General features: G+C 42.6%; 1 pseudogene; it reads left to right on the plus strand.

The window, feature by feature from the left end:
• Positions 1-17,165: 17,165 nt before the first annotated feature.
• On the plus strand, positions 17,166-17,502 carry LOC125367768 (annotated as a pseudogene).
• Positions 17,503-22,036: the final 4,534 nt, after the last annotated feature.

The following is a 22,036-nucleotide window of genomic DNA, read 5'->3' on the forward strand; positions in this document are numbered from 1 at the left end:
CTTTATTGTCAGAGTGAAGTACAGAGGGGTTACAGTTTCATAGGTAAGGCAAGTACATTTCTTATCCAACTTGTTACCTCCTCCCTCATTTTCCCCCATTTCCCCTCTCCCCATTTCTCTCTCCACCCTGAGTTATAAGTTGGTTTACACCAATGGTTTTGTAAGTATTGCTATTGCAATCGTTTGTCTTTTTATCCTTTGGCTCTTGGTTTTGGTGTTCCTTTTCCCTTCCCTAGTTCCAATACACATGTATACAATACCCAGGGTCCTCAGATGAGATACAGTGATAAGAGGAGTAAAACCACAGGAAGTGCATACAAGTGAAAAAAAGGTACGGTTTCACACAGCATGTTGAAAATAATGACAACAATGATATAACACTTGTTTCCGTAACGTGGCGTTCATTTCACTTAGCATCATCTTATGTGTTCATATGGGCATAGCTATTGTGCTCTTGTGATCTTCTGCTATGACTAGCTTAAACATGTACTAATTATTCCCTGTGAAGGAAACCATGGAGTCCATGTTTCTTTGGGTCTGGCTCACTTCACTTAGTATTATTTTTTTCCAAGTCCTTCCATTTCCTTACAAATGGGGCAATGTCATTCTTTCTGATGGAGACATAGAATTCCATTGTGTATATGTACCACATTTTCCTGATCCACTCATCTGCTGAGGGGCATCTGGGTTGGTTCCATATTTTAGCAATGACAAACTGTGCTGTGCTGAACATTGTTGTGCTAGTGGCTTTTGTGTGGTTTTGCTTGTAATCTTTTGGGTAGATGCCCAAAAGTGGGGCTGCTGGGTCGTAGGGGAGCTCTGTGTTTACCCTTCTTAGGAACCTCCACGCTGCTTTCCAGAGTGGTTGAACAAGTTTACATTCCCACCAACAGTGTAGTAGGGTTCCCCTTTGGCCACATCCCTTCCAGCATTTGTCATTATTATTATTTGTCATTATTGTTATTATTATTTTCCAAAGGAAGAATTTTAATTCCCCAAGTAAAAAAAAAAGTATATTTACTTTATGTTGAATATAAAAGTCTTAGAATAATAAGAAGGAACATTTACATTTCAGACTACAACTTCTATGCCATATTTGGAAACCTCAAAAAGAGACAACCAACCAGTGAACCAAGACTGGAGATAGCAAACTATCTTAGTGCCTGTCCCATTTTCTGCCTTTAGGCCAAGAGAGACGAAGGCGATCTATTTTTACAACTAAAATTTTGGGTTGAGAAATCATAAATCATTCCTAACCTTCCAGCAGAGATATGAAGAATCCAGACATACAAAAAGAGAGCTGTGCCCACTACATTGCAGCCTCAGAAAGGAGAGAACAGAGAAGATGAAGGATAGACAGAGAGCAACCAGAAAGGGCCAGCAAGAGCAAGATGATGCTACTTAGGAGAGCACAAGGTATGATGGGAAAACGTTTCTCCCTAGGAAGACATGAATAGGCATCCTGCCCTTGGTTGGAAGGACATTGTTTGTTCTATCCATAATAGTTGGTCTCTGATAGCTGGTTGTCCTTTCTTTCCCCTGCCCTGAGTTCCCTATGGAAAAGTCTTGTGGTCAGGGAAAACGTCAGTAGAACTACATATGCTGACTTTAATTTTCCAATGCTTCGGGTTGTGCATAATGACAAATCCACAAATGGAGAAGAAGAGGAGGCCCTGGGAGATGGAAGGTGACTATGAGAACCAGAAGAAGAATGGTTTGTGCATTCCCAGTTGAAACTGTAGGAAGACGAGGAGGATGGGAAAGATTTCCAGGGCCTAAGAGGGAGGAGACAGGATGACCTGCTGCGCTGGAGGATCTTGGGACCTTTCCAGACACAAAACATATGGATGAGGAAATAAACAATACCAGTTCCTATGGCTAAAATGAAAAGAGTCCCCCCGTTTCCTGTGGAAAGTTGGCGTGTACTCAAAAACACTGGTGGTGATTGTGTTTAGTTTTCCTTGCAAATGCTCTTCCATAAAATGCTAATACTAAATAGCTTTTAAGTTTTAATTTGCAGTCTCAGTTAAGTTCCAGAAGAGCTTCCTCTGGTCTAATTTTTTTTTTTTTTTTGGCCAGTCCCGGGCCTTGGACTCAGGGCCTGAGCACTGTCCCTGGCTTCTTCCTGCTCAAGGCTAGCACTCTGCCACCTGAGCCACAGCGCCACTTCTGGCCGTTTTCCATATATGTGGTGCTGGGGAATTGAACCGAGAGCTTCATGTGTAGGAGGCAAGCACTCTACCACTAGGCCATATTCCCAGCCCCCCTCTGGTCTAATTTTAGAACCCAACATTCTGAGAATTGGGATCCTGGAAGTGACTAGGCCATGCCTTATGTGATTCATAGAAATCACGTCTCTAGAGGACCCAACACCTGCCATGGGAATCAGTGAAGCAATGTGCTCCTCACCCTTGGAGCCCCAAGAAGGTGAAATCTTGGGTAACTGGCCAAGGTCTAGAGTTGAGAAATGTGGATTTCACATCTCAGCTCTCTAGGCACATCAATGGCAATCACATGAAATCCTGGAACTCCCTTGACAGTCATAGCGTTCAGATAGCACTGGAGAACGTACCAGATGGTAACGTGTGCTCTCATATGATTGGCACTGTAGACATGGGAAGTATTTTCCTTCCTTGAATTCTTCAAACCTATCACTCATTCACTTTAACATTGATATCGCTTTAAAAATGAAGTTCACTAAAAAGTACTGAAGTGTATTTCACCCCCATTATAGAAACTCCTCATGTTGCAAGGTGTGCTGCAATGGTAAGGGGTTTCAGAAACTACAAGAAATGTTCCTACAATGCATCCTATTTGATTTTCACAGCAAGTGGCTGCTCCCTGTGCTCTGCACTTGTTGGAACAACAGGTTCAGAGATGTTGGAATTGTACTAGAATTTCTAGGCCACGTGGTGAAGAGGACATCCTGAACCTGAGTTTGTTTCTTTTCTCCTCACACTTCCATCTGTCTAATTCACACTGATTTACATGTTGTTCCTTTGCTTCCGTGTTTCTCTGAGGAAATGAATGTCATCCTACCAACCTGACCTGTCGCTCACTGTTCAGCCAGTCACCAAACACGACTGTCCTGTCCTTGCCTCCAGATAGTCACCAGGACAGCCCTCACTCTGGGAAGAAAGCTCCTCGAGTAGCATGGCCCATTCTAGAAGAGACTTCATGAATGAGGAGGAACGAAACACTTAGTGGGAAGCAGTAAAGTATGGCTAATTAAATACTACTGGGAAACTTCATCTCATGCATTTGTGTTGTTATTTCTTCCAGTGGATCTATCTCCTTTTTTTGCCATATAATCTCTCCAAGGTTAAACTCACTGAGGTAAAAAAAAAAATAACATTTATGAACTATACTCTAAAACATTATTTTTAACCAAGAAACCTGGTAAAAGTCTATCTCCCTTGAAGTAATCTGTCTCAGATCCCCCCAGAGTATCTGAAGTCTAGACATGCAGAGAGTAGGCAGAAATTTTTAACATTATCAAAAGTTGGAAAACATAGTCTAGTACATACAAATGGGCTACAGTAGGCATGGATCTTAATTTGATGGTAATTCTTTATAAATATTCTCACATACTAACGTCAAATTTATTTTAATTGAGTTTTCTTTTACTGTATTCATAAGTTGTATTTCCTTACTGATAGTCAGTAGAGGGGGGTTTCATATAACAAAGTAACTATGAAAATTAACCTTGATAATTTTATTTTTACTAATAAAAATTTATTATTTCACTCATTAATGTTTAAAAATATGTTCATGTTTAATCATACATGAAATTCAGATAAGGGATGTTTTTTAAAATAATTGCACGCAGAGTGCTTTTAAATTTCTTGCTTAAAATCTTTCAGGGACATCAAAGTACAAGGAGACGTTTTAACTTTATCCAATAAAAGGATTGCAAATACTAGTTGTGTTTCTCCCAACTGTATACCATATCCTAAGAAAAAGATTAGAAGGAACTTCTCTGAAATGTTACTTTCCAAATTTTCAAAAGTACCCTCTCAAAAGTGCTACTCAGCAGAAAAATATCATGAGTTTTCATTCACTTGGGGCCCATAAATCTAGAAGTCAAGAGAAAAAGCTTTGCACTCACACCGCTTTGAACTGGATGGTGCAATGGGACAATTTCACTGGACTATTTCAAAGCCACAATTCTAAGTAAAAAGTCAAAAAATAAATAGGATGTCATGGTATTTACCAATTCTCTGAGAACTTTAAGCAAGTCAGATTTTACACCCATTTAGGAGTGGCATAGAACAAAGTCATTCCAGGACAGACTTCAAAGAGAATCACATGAGCAGGTTTTACCACGCATTAGACCACAAATACTTCAAATGGGTCAGTACCTTAAATCAATTGTGCTGATATTGTTATCTAAGCAAGGAAAGTGAAAATAAGTCATTTTTCCCCCAGGACCATTATTCCATCCTTCATAAACTGGCGTGGGGGGAGGAGGGGGAAGTATGTTATTATCTGTGGTGCTAGCTACTGAAGCTCAGACTTCTTAGGAGTTTTCAGTGAGATTTAAATCAAATGGAAGCCCTGGGAGGGAGAGGGTACAAGTCAGTTACTTTAGTGTTTAATTAATGCTTGTGAGAATAACAATGTTTCTGACTCCCTTAGCAACATCTAACGCAGGACTTCCCCACTATAGCCAAGGTTGCCTTTACCCTCTACTTCCAGGAGTGATAAAGGAAGCATGCTTTCTGTTAGGAGGCTAAGAAATGTGTTTTCACTCCAACAACTAACTGAGTCATGAAGGAAATGTCAAAACACATGGAACGTGGAGTGGGAACAGGTTGGAGCTGAAATAACTGAGCAAGTTGGTGCACAGCAGACTATTTGAAACCATCTTGCCACCCTACTTACATCCCCCAAAAACTAAGCGCTCAAGAGTCACTTGACTTAGAAGAAGAAGAGTCCCCGCAGAGGCACCCGTGCCGCGGGACTCAAAGAAAGGAAGCAGGAGAATGCTACCGGTGAGAAAAATCATTATCCAGGGCTTCCACCCTTGTGTTGTACGAAAGGATTTTAATGTCATGTTCCCCAAAGCATACCGAATCCATTTCCAACTGGAAAGGAGATATTTTACATCAGAGGAAGATGGAGTACTTGTTAAACGAGGAGCGCCCCTTTGGGAGCACCTGCTTCTCCAGCGGCTGGGGCGGGCCTCCACAGCACTAACCACAGGGGTTCGCGCTGATGGTGCTGCTGTGCTCTGGCTAAGTACTGGCTACAAGTTCCAGCTTTGGCGCTGTGCGGGCATCGAAGCATGTCAAAAGGTCAAGTTAAAGGAGACCCTTTCCATTTCAGCAAAGTAAACGTCTCCTAAGCCCTAGAGAGTACTTACCCTCTAATAAGCACCTTAAAGTTTCTATCAAGTTCCTCATATCCCTTTCTTTCAAACATCGTCCTTTCAAATTACAACATAATGACATTTGGATTTTTTTTTCCTTCTCATCCTTGTTTCTCCCCTCTTCTTCCTCTTTCTTCTTTTTTAAAAACTAATATCCTGACAGTATTCATCTTCTTCCTGCATGTCATGGCAAATGAGGATGTTGTGGCTTAAATGAACTATTAATTTGGACCTTCAACTACTTTTTCTTTATCATATCGTTCCTATGGAGAAGTATATAAGTGCTACAATAATTTAATTTCAAAATTATTCATTATGAAGATACTAAAGAGTGATTATTTAAATCTGATAGAGCCAGTCATCAGTAGCTTAATCTGTCATCCTAGCTACTCAGGAGACTGAGATCTGAGGACTGCGGTTCAAAGCCAGCCTGTGTAGAAAAGTACATAAGATCCAATCTCAAATAAGCAGAATAATGCTGGATTAAAGGTGTAGTTCAAGTGCTCAAGCTGGTCATGAAGCCCTGAGTTTAAGCCTTGGTACAGCTGAGAGAGAGAGAGAGAGAGAGAGAGAGAGAGAGAGAGCCTAACATAATATATTACGCATTAAGGTCTAACAAATATGAGACTTAGCCTTCCATTGCTTGCCCATCAGAAGCTGCACCAAAAAGTAGGATGGCTGGCATGGTGGCTTTAGTGGGGAGAAACCCCAAGACTAAACCTTAGCTTTTCCACAGAGCAGTTGGGAAAAACTTGAGTAAGTTTTCTGTATTTTTTAAAGTGCCTAAACCTCATCTCTAAATCAGAAATGCTACTGTTAGGACAATTTACTGGGTTACTTCATATAAACTTCATAGAACAAATTCTGGTAGAGAGTAAACTCTGGATAAATGTGAAGGATTTTGATTTTGGTGTCAGACACCAGAATTCCTTCTTGTGCCCTCCTCACCAAAACTCATGGAGTTGAGTAGTAGTACATCAGGGACCACAAGAAAAACTGGATCGCATCCAGCAGTGTGATGCGTGAACTAAATAGTTTGGGAGGCAGAGAGGCCTGGAAAAGCGGCCACTGCCAACATCCAGAATTAACAGGACTTAAGCTAACCCAGTTACAAAGACCATGCATATTGTGGACAGAGTTGGGAGATAGGACGAACTGTAACTGTCGAAATGGGAGTGATAGCCCTTTCCTATCACTCTTGATACAGCAGTTAAAAGAAATCCAAAACGTTGTTAGGTGGCCCGCTCTGCCACGTTCCCAGAATGCTGCCTACCTTGGGGAATTTTTAGAAATCAGTTGTCAAATGGAGTTGGAGAGGGACCCCTGAGGTCCCTTGCAGTTCTTAAATAATGCTATTTGAGTCAAGACAGCCATAAATGATTCTGAAGTATTTGCCCTAACAAGTGTCAATATGTTAAAGGCAGAATGGAGGGAGGCACTCACAATCTCTATAGCATTTTTTTCCCCTTCTCTTTAAAATTTTATTTGAAAGTATCATTTTAGTAGTTGCACAAGGGAGTTGCCATGTAAAAAAGTGGCTTATGAATGTAATGCATCTTTACAAAAAACAATTTTAAAATATTAATACGTCATAAAGATGGAATGGAATGCACAAATTTCACTTCATTTCCTAAACTGTCTTTATATTCCAAATGTCTGATAATTAAGTTAGCACCAAAAAATTCAAGTGCAATACGAAAATGGGAAGAAGCTAACCCCCAGTCAGGATGAATAGAAATGCATTACGTATCTAGTCAAATGCGTACTTTAGTTTCTCGTTATACACTTCTCCCTGAAGGATTTGGTCTTGGTGGAAGGAGAAGAGGTCCGGAAGACGGACTGGGTTGAACTATTGTTAAGTGAGGAAGTTATTTTCGATTTTTCTCATGAAATGGAATCTTGGTCAGATCAAGAAAATGCTGCTAATTCAATGAGTCGTTCTAATTTCTTCCTAAATTGACCCCTTCATACTTAAGCTTTAAGATCTTCCAAAATTTGAAATCAGAAAAAGACCCAGTGTACATTAATCTTTCTGCATAAAAGTCCCTTTCTCTCGTTTGACTTTCTGGGCAGAGTTAGCTATTCCTCTTGTGTTCATCAGCTACAGCAACAGCATATAGTTGAATGTGTTAAATAAAATTTACATTATCTAGCATATCATATTGCTGATAAATATAATCACTCTTATACTGGGTTTTCCATTCTCTACAGTTTTCCTGCATGAGCACGCACTGTACTGGGCACTTGCTTTTGAGCCACAGAGGTTTTTGGTTTTTTGTTTGAGTGAATAGTGCAGAGAAGATAACTAATTAGCTAGAGTGTGTATGTACCCCATTACCCATCCGTTACCTCCTGTTTAGATTCTACCTGGGCCTAAATTCTCTTCTGCTATTTCATTTGGGAGTGAATATCTTCTGATGGTCTGGGGGGGGGGGGTGGAGGGAAGGATTCTGAGAAGGCAAAGAAGCAATAGAACAATCCAGAGATGGGGAAAGAGTTCATAGTGAGTCTTGCATCACAAGTTGTCAGACAGACAATAAATCTCAAATAGAAAACTCCCCCCAGAAAGCTATGAAGAAGTGAATGAGGCTCAAGATGAGAAAACATCAGAAATGATAGAGAAGAATAGGATGAAGAAACATGGGAAAGCTAGAGGAGGAGGTGGTTGATTCTGTGTCAACAGGATGGGTGGCTATCTGCTGTTTCTCATGGGCATGGGAGGGTGTTTTTAGGAGAAATCAGCATTTGAACTGGTGGCCTGAGAGAAGCAGATAGCCGAGTCTGGAATCTACTCCATCTGCCCTTTCATTCTTAGGCCCCTCTCGTAGGCCACTGGCTTTCGGTGGCTCCAGCTTGCACGCAGTTGCTGATGGGATTTCTCAGTCTCCGCAACTGTATGAGCCAATGGCCCACTGGGTCTGTTTCTCTGCAGTGCCCTGACTATCACAGCTGGTTAATAACCGCTACCCAAACACAGTGGCAATGTTTAGGATCCATTTTCTCCCTGAAAATGACATTCAGTTGGCATTCTCCCTGATATTTCCTTTCTTTCCCTTTTCTTATTCTCTCTGTCTCTGTCTGTCTCTGTCTGTCTGTCTGTCTGTCTGTCTGTCTGTCTGTCTCTCTCTCTCTCTCTCTCTCTCTCTCTCTCTGAGACAGGATCTCCCTAAGCAACCTATGCTGGCGTGAAACTCGCTCTGCAGCCCCGGCTGACCTCAAGCTGTTGCTCCCACGCCCTCAGCCCTCGAGAGCTGGGATTGCAGCATGGGCCACCACGAGCAGACCCGCTGAGTTTACAGCTCTCTCTTCTTTACTGTGTGTCGACCACTTTCTCACATGGTAGGATAATCTGATCAACTCCAATGTTCACTTCTCCAATGCCTGCAGCAAAAGACCTGACATTAAAAATTCAAAGGAGAAAAGGTTATTTCAGTCCGTGGTAACTTGTCTCCATTGTTGCTGAGCCAGGATGAGGCAGAATATCGTGGCAAGAGGCTCCTGATGGAGAAGAGTGGCTGAGACAGAGAGAGATGAGGTGACAGGGACAAGACGCAGGTCTCAAGGACAAGCTCCCCAGGGGCCCAGTCCCTCTAAGAGGCACCCCCTCCTAAGCTCCCATCACCTCCCTATCATCTACCAACTCCTGGCACCATGGATGAGTCCACTGATAAGCTCAGAATCCTCATGATCCAATTACTTCCCCGTGGCCATGCCTTTCACCTTCACTATGTTGGTCACCCACGTAGAAGCTTTTAATGATGGGACATGATCATGATCATAACCATTCACTTCTCTTGACCACTGGGATAAGAACGTGAGAGCCAATGGCCAAAGCAATGGCAGGAAAGAGTTATAAACCCTACAGATGGCTTCGAGAGAAGATTCTATGGCTTCCTATTCCCCGGCTTGCACCCTGTTTTCATCTTCTCTCATAAAATGGGCTTCATATTTAGAAAAGATAAAACATCATTTCTCTTGATTGGTTCTAGTGGAATCGATTCATTTGGGATTTGCACTGCTCTATACTTTTTTCCTACAGCCTAAACCCACTCAGCTTCCTAAAGTGCATTTGTGAATATAACTAACGGGTTTAGCATTGTGAATAGAAAGATCTCTTTAGGTGAGAAAAAATACTAGAGGGAACAGCTATTGAATAGCAAGCTGTGTTCCTAGTTAGGGGTGAATTTAACAGCTGTATGAGAATATAATTAGGTAACTTAGCATAAAATAAATCCTCAGTTACTGTAAACATTTCTAATATGACAGCCTTTGTTTGCAAGTAAGCTATGATTACAAGACACAATGCAAAGCTGAGGAGAACGCATCCGCCTTCCCCGGGACCCTTAACATTTGACACGCGGCAGCTCTCAAGTGTGAGTCTCCTCCATCGGAGCGCATAGGAATTCCAGCCAAGTCCCAAGGTGACTTCTTAAGATTCCTACCACAGGTCTGAGTTCGATCTTGCATCTCTTTTCAATCCTTCCCAGTTTGTTCATGATACACTCTAAGCTAAAGAAAAAGTAGAACCCTTTCCTCTAGCTTGTCTTTATTAATTTCTGGTGCTTTGTCCTTGTACCTAGACATTGTACACGGGGAGTTGTCGATGAAAGGTTCTGTTTCTGGAAGCTTGCTACCAAAATCCTATTACAGATAGATAGATAGATAGATAGATAGATAGATAGATAGATAGATAGATAGATAGATACATTGTGATGCTTTTCGTTCACAAAGTGGTTGCACCTGTATGTTTATACATCTTTGAGAGGCTCCGTTGAAATTAGACAAAAGGAAAGATTGACTTGTATGATCAATTACAGCCAAATATGTTATGCCCAAGACTTCCCCCCATAGAGTTTCCTGAGGCACCAAAGTGAGAGCCAAGTTGTACAACCACAAGGCTGCGATTCTATTTGCACCTGTTGGAAATGGGGAAACAGCATAAACCAACCAGACAAATGTTAATACTTAGAAGGAAAAGAAAACCTGAAAAGAAGATAACATATATGGACGTCACTATAACAACATTGCTCCTAAAATTCAAAATATTCCTGTTCGCTTTGATCTCCTCTCCATCTCTTTTAGATTTACAATGTGTTCTCATTTCTTAGGACGTATCTTTCCCTCTAGTTACTCATTTGCCAACCATTCTCCTATTTCCAAAACGAAAATAATATTAAACCAAACCTCCACCACCCACTTGTCCCTACGGTAGTCGCTTAAATAGCAGTTCAGACATAGCAAACCAGGTGTCCACTGAGTGATCGGCTGAAACCTTCTTTTATGAAGTTGAATAAAAGAAGGATTAAGAAAGGCTTCTGAGCCAGAGCTAGAATGCTGCGTATGCAGATTTTGCACTCAAGTGCACTGGACCAGTAATCTGTTCTTCCAGGATTCACAGGCCGAAGCCAGCATGGGGCCCAATGCGAAGAAGAGCCGCATCCCAGAGTCCTGCCCCACACCCCACCCAGCAGAACCTGCCAGTGCGTCTGAAATCCCATCAAACACACATTCGTGCAATGGGAGACGTTGTCTGTTCCTAAATAATCTTTTTAGGTTAACACAGAAGTTAAGAAAGGTAGAGAGCTCATATATGGTTTGTCTTAAGACCATTTTGTAACTGTTGGGCTGGCTCCTTTCTACCCTGACTGGAAAAGCTGCCTGGGACCTGCTACTTGTTTCTGTCCCTCAGTAGCTGTTTGTGTTCACAAAGCACTGTGTCTTTCTAAGCAGTATTCACCTGCTTGTAAAGGCACAAGAGAAATAGTGACCGCTATATGTTGGTTTTTGTTTTGTTTTGTTTTGTTTTTTCAAATTTTTATTATCAAACTGATGTACAGAGAGGTTACAGTTTCATACGTTAGGCATTGGATACATTTCTTGTACTGTTTGTTACCTTGTCCCTCTTACCCCTCTCCCCCCTCCCCCTTTCCCTTTCCCCCCCTGAGGTGTTCAGTTCACTTACACCAAACAGTTTTGCAAGTATTGCTTTTGTAGTTGTTTGTCTTTTTTTACCCTGTGTCTCTCAATTTTGGTATTCCCTTTCAATTTGCTACTTCTAATAGCAGTATACACGGTTTCCAATATACTCAGATAAGATTACAGAGATAGTGTAGGTACAACCACTGGACATTGTGAGCCTTCACGTGCACATTTGAGACCTACTTCAGTCTTCCCATAGCTGGGGATTCGGTAAGATACAAACAGACAAGGTCCAGGCCCCCTTGGAGCAGATGTACTCGGGCGACAGAGCTGAGGAGATACAGACGTAATAGCGACACTGCACAGGTGTATGGTGTGCCATTTTCATATAAGGAAATCAGCTCCAAATGGTCTTTAAGGTATTTGATGGGGGTAGCCTTTTTGTCTGAGTGAACTGTAAGTGCAATGGCTCTCAGATAGAAAAGTGTTCACATCTATTACACAGCAATGAAGACACCCGGGTAGAAAGATAAGAGGGGAACGAGAGGGATGTCAGAGAAATAGAAGGGTCTTAGGTTTTGCAGGGCCTTTAAGAGCACTGTGAGCACTGTTGAAACAACAGAGCCGAGCTCTGAACAGAAATCAGCCCTGGTCGAAATCATATAGCAAAACACTCACAGGCTCCCTGAGGGTAGAGGTAGGGAGCCCACTTTGGAGGCCAGGGTGATGCTCTAGAAGGTTCATGGTACGTTAACAAAGCAACCTGGCCATTATTTTTCCCAGGGGTGTTACTTGGGAAGCAATGGTTGGATTCTGGAAATTCGGACAAAGTTAAAGGGATGGTATTTGCAGGAAATGAGCTCAGGGTTCAAGCCCCAGGCCCAGAACAAAACCAAAACAAAAGGCATTGCCAATAGTTTTGGTTTGTTTTTTTCTTGTAGTGTCCTTATCTGGATTTAAAATCAGGATAATGCTGATCATGAAAAATGAGTCTGGAAATATTTCCTTCTCTTTACTTTCTGCCAGCATTTGAGAAGGATCGGCTTTACGTCTTTTAATGTCTTGTAGAATTCAGGAGGGAAGCCATACAGTCCTGGACTTTCCTTGTTGAAAGGTTTCTGAGTATTGGCTCAGCCTCCTTGTTATTTGTTTACTTGGATTTTTTTCTTCATGATTTGCAATGGGTAGGTAGTATGTGTCTAGAAGTTTATGGCTTTTTTCTAGGTTATCTAATTTATTGACATGCAATTACTCAAAGCAGTCTCTCTGACCCTTTTTTGTTTCTGTGGAATAACTTGCAAAAATTTATTTTTTTGTCTTCCTCTCTCCCCTTGGCCCCACCCTACCTCTTATAAGTGTCTATTCCCTGGTATTTTTTTTGTTGGCCTTTGACTTAGTCTTTCTAAAGAATTTTGCTATTTGAACTCTCCTTAGGGAGTTAATTCATTTGTAAACACTTGCTTACCACCCAGTGTGCTTAATTACAAATATATACTGACTCAGTTTACTTACAAACATATATTGGCTTAGTTTACTTATAAATATACACTGGTGCAGTAGAAAACAAGGAATGGATACTTAAAGCTGTCAAAGACAAAAGATTATCTATTTTTTTTCTTAAAGTCATTTTTGGCCAGGTGCAAGTGGCTCATACCTGTAATCCTAGCTACTCAGTAAGCTGAGAGCTAAGGATTGAGGGTCAAAGCTCAGAAAGTCTTTGAGACACTTATCTCTCACTAACTACCAAAAAAAAGCCAGAGGCAGAACTGTGGCACAGTGGTAGAGATAGAGCCTTGAGCAAAAAGAGCTCAAGGACAGCACCTGGGCCCCGAGTTCAAGTCACAAGACGGGCACACATAGAAAAAATTGTATTTGATATATAGCCCAATTTTGTGAAATAACAATACCCTATGTTAATATTGACTCTAGTGTTTGCCTACAAACACACATATGAATTCTAGTCTGCAAATAACTCCCTGTGGATGTATTTAGACTTAATTATATTTCCCAAATCCCAACTTTCCAAATTACCATCATATAAAAAAAAACTTCAATAAAATATCAAGTAAGGCCTTGGAAGGGCAAGGGTACAAGAGGCAGGGGCCATTTCTAACCTGTGCAGCCTGAGGACTGTCAGCCATCGGAATCCAGAGGGGAGACGGGAGAGCGCTCTGCCCACAGGGCTTGGAGCAAGGATAGGAGGAAACAAACACAAAGCCTTTTTCTCCGCATTCCTGCCCACCTGGCCAGGGGGTGCGGGCAAGAATGAGCCCCGGGCCGGCAGCATCCTGGACTCCGCTCCAGCCTGCTGCAGGCCACACCCCGGGCAGGGAAGGACCCTGTCGGTGGCTCCTGGGACTTGGCCCTGCCTCCCTTACCATGAGGCTTCGTCTCACACAGCCCTTCCACGCTCTGACCACGCGTCCCTCACAAGGAGAGTGAGAAGCCCAAAGCTCCAGACAGGAAAACTGAAAGCCAAGAGGGCCGGGGAACTGTCCCCAGGCATGCCAATGGCTGCCAGGGTCAGGGGGGTCAGGAGGTGCAGCAGGAACAGCAATATCCTAACAGGGAACATGGCGGCCCTGCGGTGCTGGGGTCATCCGCACTGTAGCTGAAGTGCTGAAGAAAACCGTATGGAACTCAAGGCCCACACAGAAGTGAAACAAGGGAAACGGAAAGAATCTGACGAGATCTCCGGGTGTACCGACCCTCCCATCCTGGTTGCTAGGTTATACTACACTCTTGCCACCTGTTCCTACTGAGCACAGCTGCGGAGAGTACCTGAAGAGAGGAGCATGCTAGAGTGTTCACTGCCTCTGGGAACTTACAGTGTTTCGTTGAAATTTTCACTTCATAAAGAGGTTACTGAAAAGCACTTGCATCTTTAGGGTTGTTTGTAGGTGACCTGCGTTGACAAGAAAAATGTCCAAAAATAGAAAAATGTATATAAAGGAGAGTGGAAAGGGGGAAAAATCCGATCGAGATACATCATATTCATACACAGACATGTCACAAAGAACCCCCTTCTACAACTCATCGATACCAATGAGAAATAAGACTTAAAAAGACTGGTTCACTACGACCCTCATAGGAATGAGGGTCGCGAGAAAGTGAAGGGGTGCCAGGCTGCTTCCGCCCCTCACTGACTTGCACTCCCCTTTCGTGGCTTGATAATGGTTCATTGTATTTGTACGTCCTCTGACTTTAAGGTACTTTAGAGTACATTTCATCTGTTCCTATGACCATCCTAGAAGAAAAGTCCCTATTGTTGATACCATTTGGCACACAAGAAAGCCCCTGGGCCTCTTCCTGAGCAAATCTAACTAGGACATAACCACACCCCCAAAGAGACAACACTACTACTGCCATAGTCTTTTAACTTGTACTAGGAAAGTATCAACAAGCAAGTCCATTCGAACCCAAGGCCGGTGTCAGGTGCTGGGATTGGAACTGCTTGCCATAAGATAAGCACATCTCTATCATCCTCCTCTGCACAGTTCCCTCCCACAGCTTGCCTTCCCAACTCACAGCTGCGCATTTTCCCTTTTCTTCCTTGTCTTCACATTCACTTTTGAACTTCAAAACGAAATCTTCTTTTAGGTAGATCACATTTCACTGCATATGGAAACCATGAAACTAGTGCTAACAACCAAACAGGACCGCTCGTCATCATCCAGTGTTATTAAAATAAAGAAGTTGGGCTGGGGATATGGCCTAGTGGCAAGAGTGCCTGCCTCGGATACACGAGGCCCTGGGTTCAATTCCCCAGCACCACATATACAGAAAATGGCCAGAAGCGGCGCTGTGGCTCAAGTGGCAGAGTGCTAGCCTTGAGCGGGAAGAAGCCAGGGACAGTGCTCAGGCCCTGAGTCCAAGGCCCAGGACTGGCCAAATAAATAAATAAATAAATAAATAAATAAATAAATAAATAAATAAATAAAATAAAGAAGTTGAATGTGAAGATAGCCAAAGAGATGACTTAGCCAACTTTGCACAAACCCTCCACCTACAGGAAGTTATTTTCTCTTCCTGACTGGGAAGAAAAGTCTTTATGATTCAAACTGGGCCAACAGAATGGAAAAGGAAAGGCAATGGGTATGAAAAATGATTTCCAGATCGCACCGCTACATTTCTAACAGAAGAAGTTATAGTCCTTGCTTCTAGCTCTCCACTCCTTATTTCTCCATTGCTTTTTTTCATGTTCAACTTTCTTCCTCATGGCTCTGTTGCAATGACACACTTGAACGGCCCCAGGAGCCCCCGTGACAAATTAAATTGCTTTGGTTCTGACCTTACCCTTAGTGTTCTATAGGGTGAATGTGTGTCTCCCCAAATTTATTTGTTGAAACCCTCACCCTCAAGACAAGAGCTTCAGATGGTGAGTCCTTGGAAGGTGATCAGATAATGAAAATAGAGCATTCATAATTGGAATAATGTACTAAACTCTGTGGGGACATACGGGAAGGCACCCGCCATCTTTGAACCAAAGTTTAAGCATTCCTTAGACACCAACTCTGCCAGTTGCTTGATCTTGAACTTCTAGCCTTTGGAGTGATGAGCAATAAGTATCTGTTGCTAGTGGGACTCCTCCTGTGGCATTTTGTAAGCATTTACCCTATTGGTGGATACCCTCCTGAACTCTATGAGCTTTGGGGCCTTCGGGACATAGAGGATCTCCTTCCTTCCTGTTTCTCCGCTTGCTGCTTTTCTGTTTTAGTTGAGTTGAGTCTTGTTTTGTTCCTAGCACTATTTGCAGGAATTCCGCTCATCCGCCCCTGCTTTTGCTTTGCTCTTTTCCTCATCGCCACTGCCACAACTATAACAGCAACAAGATGGAGCCTCAGGTCTCCCCACTTCCCTATCCCTCGTCCCATGTGAAAGACACGGCACTCGATCCTACCAGAAAGTACAGGCTATTTTCAGGGTTTAGCTCGAAAAAGATTCCAGAGGAGGACATGGACCGCCATACCTTTTCTTTGGGTAGCGGCATGCATAATGTGTCGTTCTATGGGGTTGTCCAAGGAATCAGTACACGTTCACAGAAAACGCTGCCAGCGTGTTCCCCAAGGCAGGAGCAAACATTGAAACACTGTGTGCCCATCACTGCTAGGCCAGGTCCCAATGATATAACGTCCATAGGACCATACGCTTGAGTCTATTCTCTAACAACCAGAGTCTTATTGCCGATCAGCCTACAGCTAAACTTAAGCTACTTTGTTAAGATCATCTTTTATCTACTGGCAATCCCTCACAATCAACCTGTTTGTCTGGCAGAAGAGCAAGGTAAGCAGCAAAGTTCTGAATCCTGGAATGAGGACATTAGAGAAGAATGTGTGTATTCACACCAGCAGTGTACTCCACTTATGTGATACATCCTCACAGCCTCCCCCTGGCCGGGAAGAAAAGCAGAGGATTTGTTTTCATTTACTACATTCTTAGTTGATTTGATTCAAATGGAGGTCAAATTCTTTGCTTGTTCAATAAAATATCCATTGAATGGTAATGAGCAGGGTTCTGTGAATATCACTTAACGTTTCATAGGGTTTTTTATGAGTCCTTCACTCAGCAAGCTACAAAATGCAGTGCTGTCATGCATAGCCGCTGTAGGAAATATAAAGATAAATTAGAAGTGTTTCCTCTGGCCAAGAAATTGACAATTCAGGAGTATAGCTTAGCATCCTCTCAAATGACTCCAAATATAATGGAAAATAAATGATGCAAGAGCAGCCCAGAGAAAGCATTTCATGTAGCCAGCACGAGTCATGTGACCACAGCTTGCCCGGGACTTGTCTTTAGCTCAAGTACGGTGGGGATGGTCGGGTGGCCCAGGAACCCAGGCGTGCAAGACTGGCCCTGCAAGAGAAAGGGGGTCGTCATGGCGGATGACCTAAAACCATTCCTCTACAAGAGGTTACCGAGTGTTGAAGGACTCCATGCTATTGGTGTGTCGGACAGAGATGGAGTATCTGTTATCATAATGCTCTGAGCATGCTTTGCAACCTGGTTTCTTATCTACGGTTGCCCTTGCAACAGACCAAGAGAGCAAACTTGGACTTTCAAAGAATAAAAGCATTATACAAGAACACCTACCAGGAAGTTCAGTTCAATTATTTACCTCTCGTAGCAAGGCCAACACAAGACTAACCGTCAGCCTAGAAAAGGAACTTGCTCCATTGCTTGAAGAATGGATGAAAGTTGTGGAAGTTTCTTAGTCTGATGTTGGTTTTGATGTGTACCTCATCTTATTACCAAAAACACAAGTCAATCTAGCAATCTTGAAACCACCATAATACTTGTCTCTGTATGTATGGAAGAAAGGCCCCCCCCATTCCCACCTTACACTAAAGAATCAGCCTGTAGGTGTACTTCATGGACAGATCAGGTGCTACCTTTGCTTTGTAAGGTATTTTTGAGCGAGGTCCGGGGATAATGGGATAATCTGAAATGGTTGGGTCTGTCACAGCTCCCGTGGGGTTAGTGCAGGCTCCACTCAGTGACTCGGAATCAAACAGGTGCATCGAGCCCCTCGAGCCACTGAGCGTTCCCGTCGTACAGGACGCGCCCCCTCTTCTTGTGAATGATACCGAGGACATGTTTTTCTTCCATGTGCTTTATTCCTTTGCGTTGAGTGTGAGGAAGATAAAACAGCTTAGTAAAAGTAATAAAATCAGTACAATCGCTAACTTTATATATATTACTGTGCAGTGTAGATCTATGTCACTAGTGAGCGTCTCTTTAATGCAAAGGAAAATTACAGCTTACTCTTTTCTTCCTACTCTGCTCTCCATAGCCAATCAGTGTTTTAATGATTGTTCTTTATAGAATTTGAGTATGGCTTGCTACTGAATCCTGTTTTCAGTAGGTATATAAATGTGATACTTTTAGCCATTTTTTCATAGTATAAATAAAATAGTATTTATAAAAATAAAAAAAAAATCATGTTTAGCTGTTTAATATCAGGACAGAAAGACAAGTTATTTTTTTTGTTTTTTTGTTTTTTTTGGCCAGTCCAGGGCCTTGGACTCAGGGCCTGAGCACTGTCCCTGGCTTCTTCCTGCTCAAGGCTAGCACTCTGCCACGTGAGCCACAGCGCCGCTTCTGGCCGTTTTCTGTATATGTGGTGCTGGGGAATCGAACCTAGGGCCTCATGTATCCGAGGCAGGCACTCTTGCCACTAGGCTATATCCCCAGCCCAGAAAGACAAGTTTTAATGTCCAGAAGTGGAAGGCAGTTGAAGAAAGTTTAAGGAAGAAAGAACATCCACAGTGCACTGCATATACTAATGCTTTCATTTATTCATTTGACAATTATTACTTGCTCATAAGTACAAGGATACAGGAATGCCACAGTAACAAAGCACACAGTGATAGTCCATTGTACCTCCGGGTCTCATCAGAAAGCGCGTATAAATGACTCACGAACACCAGATAAGGTCCAGGCAGCCTTGCATTCGCCCAATGCCCCATAAACATCTTGGCAGTCACCATTGTCTAGAAGATTGTTGTGGCGTTGAGAATGTCTAAGTAGGATATAAAACGTTTATTTATGAGCCACAGAAAATATTTGTGTGCTGTCTACCAGGTATCCTACTTCTACTGAGAAAAGGCGATGAGGGTAGCTGAACATGTGTTGGTCATTCGGTTGATCATGACCGTGAATGTAGCCTCTAACGAGGTAATGTGTCTCAACTAGACATGAAAATCTTCTTTAGAAAAGCCAGATAAACAGATCATGTGTTTAACCTAAGCCCCTCAGCTTGGTGGCAGAAACGCCTTACGTTGCGTAGCTGAGACAGTTCAGCTCACACAGCTCCATGGTTACCGATCATAATAGCAGTGGCTGCGGTTGTGACACGTAAATCAAAGCACTCATCTCCCTACTTGGAGTCCATTCCTGTCAGTTTTAAATATACCATGGACTACAAAAAGTAGACATTTCCTTTTAAAATGACTATCGTCGTGATTATAATATTTTTTCTTTACAAATAAATTTCTACCAACTATTTATTTATCATGAATATGTATAATTATGTGCTGATTTTTTTCATTCATGTTTTCTGTAACCTAACTAAACTTCAAAACATTACTATGCATGCTTCACTTATTCACTGATTTATTATCCTGTCTGTTCATCCATTCAACAAATATGTAGCACAGTGTGCTAGACGCAACACTTGTGATGACAAAATGAATAAAGTGTAGCTCTGCCTTCAAGAATCCCACAAGTCTTAAGAAAGAGGTTGCAGTGGAGATAAATCTTAAAGGAACTATATTATTTGCACTGAAAGAAGGGTGACTGTGGACATGACAGGTCAAGGTAACAACTAAAGGAAATAGCCCAAGGGGTTATGGGAAGAGCAACTTTAAAACTTCCATGGTTAGGGACTGGTCTACAAGAGATAGCCCTCTGTCCGGTCTCCAGTGAAGCCCTTTGGGAGGTTCCAGAGCTGCTGAAAACATTCTTCGTTAGAAGTCTGTCTTTCCGGGCTGGGGATATAGCCTAGTGGCAAGAGTGCCTGCCTCGGATACACGAGGCCCTAGGTTCGATTCCCCAGCACCACATATACAGAAAACGGCCAGAAGCGGCGCTGTGGCTCAAGTGGCAGAGTGCTAGCCTTGAGCGGGAAGAAGCCAGGGACAGTGCTCAGGCCCTGAGTCCAAGGCCCAGGACTAGCCAAAAAAAAAAAAAAAAAAAAAAAAAAAAAGAAGTCTGTCTTTCCTAGGGGTGATGTCCACGGCTAAATTTTAAAAACAAAGGTGTAGGAGGATCCAGAAGGAACGTGAATGCTTTCCTAGGCACACAGTCCCTCTACCAAACATGTCCAGAATTACTAGCAAAACACAAATTGTGTGTGGACTACAGTATGAATCAGTAATAGGAAGGACTGAGCTTCCTTGGGAGAAAGTGAGCTGCCCCTGGCTTTCATAGCCCAGAGAGAATGACCACGCTTTCCTGTCCGCTTTTCCTCTCTTTCCTACCAGTATCCTGGGCCAGACACAGGATTTCTACTCCTCTGCAACTGAAAGAAGCTGGGAGTCAGGGCCTCCACGCCTCCCGGTGCTCTCCCAGACCTCCTGTGTTTCTTGCAGGGCTAACTAGTGACTTCCGGCTGGGGGCTGCAAGGAAACTCACCCCACCACCCCCACCGCTCCGGTCTGGGTCCCAGGTGGTCTGAATTGAGTTCTTTCTGCTGTGGGAGAGACTCTTCATGTGTGGCTGTTTGCTGCGGTTGTCTGCACTCTTCGTGGTATGTGTTAGTGAGGCTGTGGAGGTGGGAGTATTTACCCTTCCACCAGCACTGCATGCGAGCTCTCGTAACTGCGCATCATCAGGAAATTTTCTATAAAGCACTAGTTTTAATTTGAGCCCTTCTGGTTAGAGATCTCATTTATGGTTTTACTCTGCAATTCCCTGATGGCTAATTGCGTTGATGGCTTCATGTTTATATAAGCCATTGGTTTACTTCCCTTATAAAGTGTCTGATGAAACCCTTCACCCAATTTTAAATCACTTGTCTTTTTTGTTTTGTTTTTTGCAAGTCGTGGGCCTTGGACTCAGGGCCTGAGCACTGTCCCTGGCTTCTTTTTGCTCAAGGCTAGCACTCTGCCACTTGAGCCACAGCGCCACTTCTGGCCTTTTCTATATATGTGGTGCTGAGGAATCGAACCCAGGGCTTTATATATATGAGGCAAGCACTCTGCCACTAGGCCACATTCCCAGCCCCATCACTTGTCTTTTTGTTGGTGAGTCACAGGGATTATTTTTTCTGTATTCTTGATGGAAGACCTTTGTGAGGTATTCATTTTGTGAATAGCATTTGCCTGTTGATTTTTCACTAAAATCTCCTGCTTGATACAAAAATGTGATCTAAAATTCCTTATTTTATACATAGATATCTAATGGTTCTACACTAGTTGTTGAAAACACTATCTTTACTGAACTACTTTGGAATTGTGGAGAATATTCGTTTGGTCCCTGCTATCCATTGTCTAATGTTAATTCAGAACATTATCTTATTTACTGTGTCATTATGGTAGATCTGGGTGTCACTAATGATGTTTTCCAACTTTGTTCTTTATTTTATTCGAGATGCTATCCCACCTAAAAGTTAGAACTCCGTGCCCAGTGGAAGGGATCAGCGGCTCACGCCTGTCATCCTAGCTACCCAAGAGGCTGAGATCGGAGAATCGCTGCTCAAAGCCAGCCCAGGCAGAGAGTCCTAATTACCAAAAAGGCAGGTAGGAGAGCTGCGGCTCAAGTGGTAGAGCACTAACCTTGAGCATGAGAGCCCGAGGATAGAGACCAGGCCCTGAGAGCAAGCCCCAGGACTGGCAAAAAAAAAGAAAATTTACTTTGTCAATTTCAACATTAAGCAGAAAGTCCTGTGGAGATTTTTAATCTGGTCTGTATTGAATACATACAGAAATGTGTGGCAAATTAACGATTTTATCTCACCTATACACATGCATAGAATGCCACACTCCAGAGAAACTCATACTTAGATTTCAAAAACTCACACACAGAAAGCCAAGCTAAACATCGCACTCATCTCATTCCTTTGCTTAAGGATCACAATTCCATTCAATGTTTGCTAGTGCTTGATGAAGCCTGCTTCCGACATTTTTCCAGTTTTATACCTATTAATGAAGGAATGACAACTCTAATAATCATCTCTCTGTCATGGAGATGGAAGTATAAGTGATTGCTAGTGGTTACAAACTTCTCTTATCTCCGAGAGGGAATGCA

This window comes from Perognathus longimembris, chromosome 19, assembly GCF_023159225.1.
Source record: "Perognathus longimembris pacificus isolate PPM17 chromosome 19, ASM2315922v1, whole genome shotgun sequence".
Classification (NCBI taxonomy): domain Eukaryota; kingdom Metazoa; phylum Chordata; class Mammalia; order Rodentia; family Heteromyidae; genus Perognathus; species Perognathus longimembris.